Below are 8,421 nucleotides of genomic sequence, written 5' to 3'. Positions count from 1 at the left end.
ACGCACACATGCACATACCACACAAGCACACAAACCCAGAAGCGTCCGTGTGAGAACTGGACAAGTGTTACCTAAAGGGATGGGTGTAGGGATGGACCAGTAAGGATATCTATCTCACAGACCCTGGAGACACACACACACACACACACACACACACACACACACACACACACACACACCCCACCACCACCACCACCACCACCACCACCACCACCACCACCACACCACACACACACTGCCGTCTAGGAGGCCAAGCCTGTTCTTAGTCTTGGTCAATTTGCCAGAGAACCAGGGAGGCTTGTCACCTGCTGAGAAGTTGGGCGTTATCCTAAAGGCCACCGGGAAGCGACGCCGTGTGAGTCCAGAGTAGGGGGAACTGAACTGAGGCTTCTGAGGTCCCAGGGGTCCTTTTGCCCTTTCTGCTGTTTTTGTTTCTTGTGGCTGAGAGCCACCCTCCTCACACCACACCTCCAGGGCTAAATCTGTCGAAGGAGGCTTGCAACCTTGACCCGAGGCTCAGAGAACCTAGGTCCGCTGACTTGAACCTTGTGCTCAGTGACTGCATTTTTATCCCTTCTGGCAAGCATTGAATAGAGAGAAAGGGGCGTTTAAACCCATTCACATTCGCAGATCAAAGCACCTAGGGTGGAGAAAACCGCAGCAAAGCTGGTGTCCTTGGCCAGGTTCCTCATCACTTCAGTTCCTCTTTGAGGAACAGGGCTTGAGATGGGCTGTGGTGCTGAGGGGAGAGACTCTCTCACCTTGGGACTGATAGTGGTTTGGTTACTATTCGTAGAGCGAGGTTAAATGGGAAGCCGCCCGGAGTTCCTAAAGCTGGCTGAGAACGGAGGTCTCCCACCCCCTTGGTCCCTTTAGTGCCCAGGTGGACTGATTCTGCCTGTGTCCCTGGTGAGTCAGCCTGAGACAAACAGGAAGATGTGCGACCCTAGGGCTCTCAGGACTTCAGAGAGCACTGCGTTCTGCTCTCCCTGGCACTGAGCGTTGAAGTAGGATCAAATGCGGTGGCCGTGGCCTACAGGGTTAACATCCACAGTTATTTCGTAGTTGCTGGATAGATCCAAAGGGTGAGGCAGCGTTTTATTTTCCGAAATGAAGTGGAAATGACTACGATGCAGGGTTCTGCCCTTACCATAAGATAACCATTGTGGCATTTATACCCACCCATAATGAACACCAGACCAGCTAAAGAGACATGGAGACCTCGTTCGGTTACCCAGTAGTCTCTTCTCCCCGACCTCTTCTCCCTGCTCTTTTCAGCTGCTCTCATTACGTAACCCAGAATTATGGCCAATTCAATCCTCCTGCCTCCATCTTCCAGTTGCTATGATTAGAGTGTAGATATACAGAATTTATGATAAAAACAGAATTATACTTTAATTTTTAAGACTTTAAAAATTATCTTATATGCATGGAGGGTTTGTCCGTGGCGAAGCAGTTGGGTACCTGATGCCTGGGGAGCACAGAAGAGGTGTTGAATCCCACCCGGTCCCCTGGGATTGGAGTTACAAAAGGTTGTGCGCCCTTTCTGCACGCTCTGGGAATTGCCCCTGGCCGTCTGGAAGAGCAGCTAGTACTCGCAATCAAGAAGCCAGCCCCGATAGCTGTTACCTATGCTTTGTTGCAGTTCTTTTAACACACAGTTGCTTCCACTTCTGGTGTTTATAAAAAGGTAGAGAGGGGATGTGTTCTATGGAGGTGTGGTGAGGTATGGGGGAAAGGGGTGCCTCAGCCGACTCACACTGAGCCATCCCTTCCCTCTGAGGGACCAGCCACACAATGGTAGAGTATAGAACAGAGTTTATTCAGGGCATGGGGAGAGGAGTTAAGAGGGCAGTAGAAGCAGAGAAAGGCCAAGAGATAAAGCGAGGGAGGGAGAGGTGGAGGTAGGGAGAGGGAAAGAGAGAGAGGAAGAGTAGAGGCCTGCTATGAGTGCGTGGAGAGCAAGGGGGAGGGGAATGGGGAGTGAAGGGACAAAAGGGGAAGGGGGAAGAGAGCCAGAGGGGGGGCAAGCAGCCCCTTTCACAGTGAGTCAGGCACACCTGGCTGTTGCCAGGTAACTGTGGGGTGGAACTTAGAATGCTAACACTTCTCATAGGTAAATTAGGATCAACTTTATTCCAACTGTGTGGTATTTAAACTGTTGTCGTTTTTTACAATGTTTGAAGCAACTTCTGGAAATACACGATGATCAACACGTGCTTCCAATCAGCCTCGAAGCAATTCCTAGATATGAAACTGCTGGTTCACTCAGTTTCTACACCACTTACATTGTTTTGATGATGTTATAATTTTATTAGTTCTTTGGATCGTTAGTCACTCCATCTCATCTCCCTGCTCACCCAGACTCCCCCTTCCTTCCCCATCCACCCACAGTTTCATCTTAAACAAAAACCAAGCGGGCTTGGCGGTGCTCATCTTTAACTCCAGTGCTTGGGAGGCAGAAGCAGGCAGAGCTCTGAGTTCAGGGCTAGCCTGGTCTACAGAGAGTTCCTCATGTAGTGACTCCCAACCATAAAACCATTTTTCTTGCCACTTTATAACTATAATTTTGTTACTGTTACACGTTACCATGTAAATACCCGTGTTTTCCAATTGTCTTAGACAACCTCTGAGAACAGGTCCTTCCGCCCCCAAAGAGGCTCCTTATTCGGTAGGCGTGACAGACATCCTTAGCAGTCAGTCTAACACTGTGTTCACTAGTAACAGACTCTTCTCCCCTAGGGCCTATGCCTGTCTATCTAGGTTCTTGGTCAGATATGAAACTTCTGCATTGTTTGCTTTTCTGAGAGTCGCTCTCACACATAGTCTTGGCTATCCTCCAGCTTGTTACATAGACCAGGCCTGCCTCAAGCTCACTAAGATCTTCCTTCCAAATGATTAAAGGCGTTGTGTACCACGCCCAGCCGCATAGATCCTTTTAAGGGTCATCACAAATTCATCTTATACAGCTCTATAGAACATATGTTTAACTAAGTTATTACTTATGGAAAGATTTGTTGTTGGTTGTCTATTGGCTTTCACACAAGATCTGTGTAGCCAAGGCAGCCTTGAGCTGGGTATATAGTTCAGGATGACTTTGAACCTCTGACCCTCTCTTTCTTGCTTGAGTGCCTGGATGGCAGGCGTGTGGTGCCACGCCTTGCTCATGTGGCCGGCTCTGTTCAGGCAAGGGCTCTACCCACTGAGCAACATCTGCAGTCGTGTGTGTGTGTGTGTGTGTGTGTGTGTGTGTAAATGTATTATGAAGATGGGTGTGCTTGCACATGAATGTGTGTACTCACGTAAAGAGTCCAGGTTGAAGCTGGGAATCACCTCTCGTTATTCTATCTTATCATTTGAGGCAAGGTCTCTCAATCAAACTCAGAGCTTGCTGCTATGGCTAGTCACTTTGCACTGGGGATCCCCTGTCCCTGCCACACACACCAGATAGTTTTGCAGGTTTCCAGGGATCCACACTCCAGTCCTCATGATGTGGCAAACAGGTGAGCCATTTCCTCAGTCAAGATTGTGTGTTCAACAGAAACATTTGCCTATCGTGAAATACATACATCCTAACTGTACCGTGAACTCAAAACGGCACAAAAACCAGAACCACTGCACTGCGTCTGAAAATACAGAATATAAGATGGCTGTGGCTGCCCACGCCCTGGAACCCAGCACTCAGGAGGCTGAGGCAGAAGGATGGCTGTGAATGTGAGGACAGCCTGGGGGAAAAAAAATAGTCAACTGGAAAATCCTTCGGTTCCTTCCCAAGTAATCCTTGCTTCCACTCCCATGACAGCTGCTGTGTCTCTTCTCCATTGACCGTCGTCATTACTCATCCCCATTCTCCCTCATAGAAACAGAACCGTTCTCTTCGTCTCTCCTCCCTCCCTCCCCCTCCCTCTCTTTCTCCCTTCTTTTCTTCTTCCTTTTTTTTTTCCAAGACAAGAATTCTCTGTGTAGCCCTGGCTTTCCTGGATCTCGCTGTGTAGACCAGGGTGGCCTTTAACTCAGAGATCTGCCTGCTTCTGCCTCCTAAGTGCTGGCTGGGAATGAAGGAGGGAGGTACCTAAGACATAAATATGCTTTGGGGAACTGCCAAGACCTTATTAGCTCTTTGATAGGAACAAGTTTTTTTTTTCTTTTTTTCCGGAGCTGGGGACCGAACCCAGGGCCTTGCGCTTCCTAGGTAAGCGCTCTACCACTGAGCTAAATCCCCAACCCAGGAACAAGTTTTTATGGAAGAAAGCAAACAGAAATCAGGGCACACTCTACCCCACAGCAGGGGCCTGAGCTCACTGACAGCCTCTGCACAGTATCACATATGAAGCCCAGAGTTCGATCTCCAGGAAGAATGAACCTCCCTGGGAGTGATGGAGCAGCAGTGAGACATTCTCAGCCAGACTCAGCATTTGGAGTGGCAGCCTTGTGGCGCCAAGCAGGATACCTGCTAGGTCTCTAAGGCTTCCCCACAGGGAAGGCTCTTTCCTGCAAGGAACTGTAGCATCCCCAAGGGCACCTTCAGTTTGCAACCAGATTGTTCTCATACGTTGTTGTTGACAGTCGTGGTCTGTGTAAGTCTTCCATGATGGCTGCTTTGGACTTGTTCAAGTTCATTGGGTTTGGGGCTGTGTTGGTGCCCAGAGCTTCTGCAGTGGAGTCCTGCTTCTGCTAAATGATTGGACAGGACACTTCCCTTAACATCTAGACTGAATGAAAAATAAATAATAAAAAGGGAAGGAAAGGAATATGATTAGTTTTGGCTTTGGCACCAGATGAATGAAATAAAAAGGAAGGCCTTGGCTGCCCCTAGTTGTGGTGGAGAGAAAGTTTAGTATAGATCTGTGGGAGAGCAGAGCCAGAGGCAGGGACATCTGTGAGAGTCAGAGTGGACATGATCAGAATGGACTGTGCTGTGCCATATAGGGAGACGAGAGAGAGGGGAATCGGGTGCAGCAGCCAAGAGGCCCAAAAGTACAAAAGAGGGAAGGTAACCAAAATGGTTGGACTATATAGGGAAGAGCAGGCCAGGCCTCTGGGCTGGAGAGTTCACGGTAGAAGGCTGGGTGTGCAAGCCAGGAGGGCCCTGTAATAGGTGGGGACTGAGGGATGCAGGGAGAACCTGGCAGCAGGTCCTCTTGTTATGCTGAATATCCTCAGGCCCCCCCCCTCCCGGAACTGGGGACCGAACCCAGGGCCTTGCGCTTCCTGGGCAAGCGCTCTACCACTGAGCTAAATCCCCAACCCCCTTCCCTTTTCTTTAATAAAATAAAATTTTTATTAAGCATGCATATAGCAGAAATGGCCATTAGACATACTGGTTTAGTTTTTGTCTCTTTTAGAAAAGGAGTATCGTACCACTTAAGTACCGAAATGGATGGATGGAGAGGTTCAGGATCTAACCTAACTCAACTACAGGTAAGCTCTGGTTTATTAAGTGGCTGGGACTGGGTCCAAAAAGGTTCTAAAGCTACAGTTAAGAGCTACAGCCTCAGGGCTGGGGATTTAGCTCAGTGGTAGAGCGCTTACCTAGGAAGCGCAAGGCCCTGGGTTCGGTCCCCAGCTCCGAAAAAAAAAAAAAAAGAACCAAAAAAAAAAAAAAAAAAGAAGAAGAAGAAAGAGCTACAGCCTCTGGCAAGGTAAATAAACCCTTTGTTCCTGGAGAGGGGTGGGAGGGGTCATCACAATAAACTATGGGGGAGGGAGGGCTTCAAGCAGCTAAGTGGAAACACCTAAGACCGGGTTAGCTCATTAACAAGTGTTAACAGTTTAGCTTGAGTTACCCCCAGGACAGGGAGGTGTCGGAGATCCTGTAAGAGGTCTGCTTCTGCTTATCTTCCCAGAAGGCGCTGTTGCCAAGGTCATGAGTCTGGTCCCCAAGTAAGTAGCTTTAAGGAAGGTGGAAAGCTGTGGTCTAGAACCCCTGTAAATCCAGCAGTTTTTTCAGTAGCTTGTTTCTCTCAGTGAAAAAGAGGCTTGACTGAGCCAAAGAAAATGAGCCTTTGAAAGAATTATTGAGGTTTCATGGGACACTACAGTCTTTTGCACTAAAGTATTCAGGATAAATAGAATTTCTTTTTAGTGAATTTCTAAATTTTGTTTTTTCAGTGTTGGGACTTGAACAAGGGGCCCTGTGCACACGAATACTACTTTGTCATTGAGTGTGTTGGCTAGTGTTTGTCCCCTTGACACAGCCTGGAGTTGTTTTGGAAGAGGAAATCTCAAGTGACCAAATTTCTCCGACGGTCGAGTGCATTTTCTTAGTGATTGGTGTTGGAAAAGCCAGCCTAATGTGTGTCAGGGTCTCTCCTGGGCTGGTGGGCTGGGCACTGTAAGAAAGTCTGCTGGGCAAACCACAGGGCAAGACAGCGAATAGCACTCCTCTGCTGCCTCCAGTTTCTGCTTCCAGGATCCGGTCTTGTATGAGCTCCTCTGACTTCCCCACCGATGGAGAGCGCACCCAAGAGTCATAAAGGGCAACAAACCCTTCCCTCCCTCTGCTTTGCTCATGGTGTTCTCACAGCTATAGAAACCTTGGCACTGGACTATTCTCCTGCAAGCTTCATTGTACACATGAACGTTTCTGACGGCCTCTGGCTGCAGGCAAGCGGCCCAGCAAAGGGTGAGCCTCTGCCTCGGACACAGGAGCAGAGGGTGCACTGGGCTTGCTTTTGCTTGTTTGCTTTTTAATCTGCATCTCCACAACAGTCAATCAGGCCCGCTGGGCACAGCTGACACCCTACAAATTCAGTCTTCAGCCCATAGAAAATGTTAGAACTGCTGCAGGAGCCTGCTGAGAAGCAAGCCTTCAGAGACTACAGAGTCTGGGCTCTGGCCAAGCATTCTCTTCAGGAAAAACTGAAGACATCAGAATGCAGCTCTCAGCCAGCTCACTTAGCAGAGGAAAGACTGCTGCCAAGATCTGCCCAGGCTTGGAGGCTTCCTACACGTGAGGCTTCTGCCCTAGGCAGGGGACTTGCCTAAGCCAATCTTCCAGGTTCCTTTAGGGGCTTCAGGAAATAGTAACTTCTTCAAAGATTTCACACGTCAGCGGCCATGAGTACACACATACCTGGCTAGGATCAGAAACAGAAGATCCTCAGGGCATAGTCCCACATGACTTTGATCCCAGTAGTAGGGAGGCAGAGGCAGGCAGAGCTGACTGCAAGGCCAGTTTGGTCTACATAGTGAGTTCTAAGACATCCAGGGCTATGTAGAAAGATCTTGTGCCCAACACACCCCCCCCCCCCCAAATAAAATAAACACACAAAAACACCCAATCCAAAACAACAGCAAAATAAGAGCCTCAGTCACTGATACACATACACACACACACACACACACACACGCACGCACATTTCTAGTTACTGGATATCAGTCAGCACAGGTATACATAGGGCCTCTGATTTACTGAGCCTGGCTATAGGCCAGTGACTTTTGTTTGTTTGTATTGAGTTGTGGTTTCACATAGCCTAGGCTGCCCTCTCAAGCTTGCTGTGTAACCAGTGCTGGCCTTAAACCCCCAATCTACTTGCTTCTCTGCTTTCTGAGTGCCGGGATTGCAAACTCGCATCACCCTGGCCTGTGCACTGCTGCTTTGGGACAACCTCAGCTACAGGTAGCAAACCCCAGGGGTTGTTTTGGCTTCGCTGCCCTTACATAGTTGCCTCTGGAAAGTCAAGGGAACAAGGTGTTGCTGTGTACTGGACTCAGAGGACTCCAATTGGACAACTTCCTCTTCCTCCTCCTCCTTCCTGCCATCCTGGGCTGGGGATCCTGAATTGTACAAAGAAGGCAGCCAAGGAGCCAGGAAGAGCAAGCCTTTCTCTGCGGTCTCTGCTCCAGTTCTCGCCCTGACCTTTCCTCAGTGATGAGATGTAAGATAAATCATCCCCTTTGGCCAATGTTTTCTCACAGCAACAGAGAAGCAAAGTAGACCAACAGCCAGCTTGGGAGGGAGGCAGTGGGGGAGAAAGAACTGTTCCTGCTCAGGGTGGTTAGAATTCTCCTCTGGGGGAAGGCCCTGTACCCTGAAGAGTAAAGCAGACATCTGGGGCCATGTTGTAAAAATATAAAAATAAAAAAGTACAGCTGTCTTTTACCCCACTAGGTTCAGCACCGCGGTGCCCCAAGATAATCTGCTAGATACCTTGGCGGAAACACATCCCAACTCTGCAGTGGCCCAGACCAGCCACCCCCTACGCCATTACACTTAAATCTACACATGAAAGAACACACAACACAATAATCTTTGACCCAATTCGTAAGATATAATTGCCCACTTAAACATACAAAGCCCAGTACCGTCCATCCCTTAAGAACATTGATAACAACCTGTAAATACACAGAACGAGATCTTTACATCATCCTCCATGTCCTGCCCCGGCTTCTCCACTTCTCTCCCTCCAGTCTCCCTTC

The 8,421-nt window shown here is 48.9% G+C and overlaps 1 long non-coding RNA gene across 1 annotated transcript; it reads right to left on the bottom strand.

The window, feature by feature from the left end:
* Nucleotides 1-2,113: 2,113 nt before the first annotated feature.
* Nucleotides 2,114-8,421, bottom strand: LOC148005622 (uncharacterized). The gene is made up of 3 exons (XR_015620612.1): nucleotides 8,338-8,421; nucleotides 5,787-7,079; nucleotides 2,114-4,712 (listed from the first exon to the last, which is right to left on the bottom strand). It is a non-coding gene; the product is annotated as an uncharacterized LOC148005622 (long non-coding RNA).

The sequence above is a fragment of the Rattus norvegicus genome, chromosome 5, assembly GCF_021556685.1.
Source record: "Rattus norvegicus strain SHRSP/BbbUtx chromosome 5, alternate assembly SHRSP_T2T, whole genome shotgun sequence".
Classification (NCBI taxonomy): domain Eukaryota; kingdom Metazoa; phylum Chordata; class Mammalia; order Rodentia; family Muridae; genus Rattus; species Rattus norvegicus.
Note: the sequence above shows the minus strand (reverse complement) of the source record. Positions and strands in the feature narration are given on the sequence as shown.